Source organism: Chrysochloris asiatica, unplaced genomic scaffold (assembly GCF_000296735.1).
Source record: "Chrysochloris asiatica unplaced genomic scaffold, ChrAsi1.0 scaffold00134, whole genome shotgun sequence".
Taxonomy (NCBI): Eukaryota; Metazoa; Chordata; class Mammalia; order Afrosoricida; family Chrysochloridae; genus Chrysochloris; species Chrysochloris asiatica.
The window spans coordinates 4,785,448-4,787,702 of record NW_006408652.1 but is presented as its reverse complement, the minus strand read 5'-3'; positions in this window follow the sequence as shown (position 1 = coordinate 4,787,702).

Here is a 2,255-nt window from a genome sequence, read left to right as displayed (position 1 = left end):
ATTTAAACTAAAGGACATATTCTACAAGACTGCCTCCTGGCCACCAGCACTCAGTCTTTCCCTTTCCATGAATCTAGAATCCTCAGCTGCTCCCTCTCTCCATGTCACCATCTCTGCCTCCAACTCTAGTGTTGCTGCTTCTCTGGATAGGGTCCTATATTCCACTTGTGCTCTTCTCCCTTGATGGTCCTAGGGTCCTCAGTTTCTGGACTGTAAGATTAACTACTCCTCCTTTTTTGTTATAAAACTTCTACCTTTACAGTTGTGACAATCCCAATTAGCATGATAAAAATTGCTCAGTATTGAATCATAAGAATTTTATCCCCATCTCTTTTCACAAGACCCATCTAGAAAAAAGGAAAATTATTCAGTGGGGACTCTACCTTCCCCTGCATACTCTTAAACTAAACTCCCTCTTGAAAACTTGTAAGCCAGTCACTTTTTGCCTTTATCGCTCCCTCATTTTAGGTAGCCAATGTCTAAGTTACCCATTTCTATCTACTCTGTATACAGAGGGGATAGCACTGATACTTGATGTGAAGACTCCTTCCCTCTCTGTTGGTATTTTGAGTTACTACATCCATGAGTATAGATCAAGTTCATGAAATTGTAGCAATTTACCTTGTTTCATTTATCAAAAACTGTTTTTTATCTTCCTCTAATTGAGTTCTGATCATCAAGCCATCGAGTCTAGGTCAAATGGGTACTATCTGCCAAGTGTGGGCATTCTAGTGTGTCTCCCCTCATTTCATATCAGCTGGATGCTTCACTCTCAACTCTAGTCCTCTGTGGCTATGTCCTTGTCCATGGGCTCAGATGTCCCCAGGTCTCACCACACTTTGGACCAACCAGCTCTTCCTCTTCTCTGTCATCTCCAGGTCAACGGGAGTCAAATGGACCGTGTTTGAACTCAGCCCATTTCTTCATTGCTGCCTTTCTCCCTCTTCCACTCACCAGTAGACCTATGTGGTTGCCAGCAAGCTTACACACCTGCTCATGTGTTCCCTTTGAGTTTCAGTCTTAGAGGGGGGGGGTGTCCTGAAGGGACTTGATTGCTTGCCTTAATGGCTTCCCGAAGAACAACTTGCTTGTTTTTGTAGTAGCCAATCATACTGCCATTTTTGTTTGGGATTTTTCCTGCTGTTCTTTGAAAATATATCTTCTGTTGCTCTAGCTGTTCCAAGCTGGTCTTCTTGTCCTTTCAAGCGGGAATGTCCCACCTCAGAAGGTTCTGGATGGGGCCCAGAATGTACCGGTTTTTGCCTCAAAGTTTATTTTATCAGAGATTAGTATTGCCACTCCTGCTCTTTTTTTTTTTTTTTTTTTTTTACTGCAATTAACTTGGCATATTTTTTCCTTCCTTGGATTTTTTTAAGTCTGTTTTTAAAGTCTTTGTGTGTAAGGTGTGTCTCTTGTAGGCAGCATACTGAAGGTTCCTATTTTCTAATCTATCCTTCCAGTCTCTGTCTCTTGACTAGTGCATTTAATCTGTTTATATTCAATGTAATTATCGATAGGTATGAATTAATTGCTATGTTTGCTTTTTTGTGGTGCTGCTGATTTCTTTGTTCTGCATGCCCTCCTGTGCTGAGTTCATTTTCTTGTGTGCATTTTTTTCTTGTCACTTTTTCATAGTTTTAATGTTTCCATGTTCTTCTTAGATTTTCCTTGATATGTTATGAAGAATTAATTTTCTTACAGGTGACTCTATATACTTTTTTCTCCTTTTAAAACAGTCTATTTTATCCTGAAATCTGCCTGATCTCCTCACCTGGATCTCTGTTCCTATATTTCTCCCTTCTTTCACATTGTAGTTATTTTGATCATAGATTGACCTCCAAGATCCTCTGATTTCATTATTGTGATTTTGTTCTTTTCTGGTATTTTTCCATAATTTAAAATTAATGATGTCAGTATAATCATTCAATTGCATACATCCTCAACTTTTATGGACTTGCTTCATTTTCTTTTTCCATCTCACTCTTTTTTCATCTTACTCATTTGGGGAAACCTGTTGTTGTTATTAAGTGTCATTGAGTCAGTTCCAACTCATAGTGATACTGTATTGGGTTTCTGAGGAGCAGCTGGTGAGTTTGAACTGCCAACCTTGGAGTTCAAATGGACCTTGAGTTTGAGGACTCACTTGTACCCATGCAGGTTATTTTGATTGAGAGAAACACAACTATGCTGACTGTTCTCATTTGAGTTCAATATCACACTCACAAATGGGCACATAATGTTGCCTGGAAGTGATG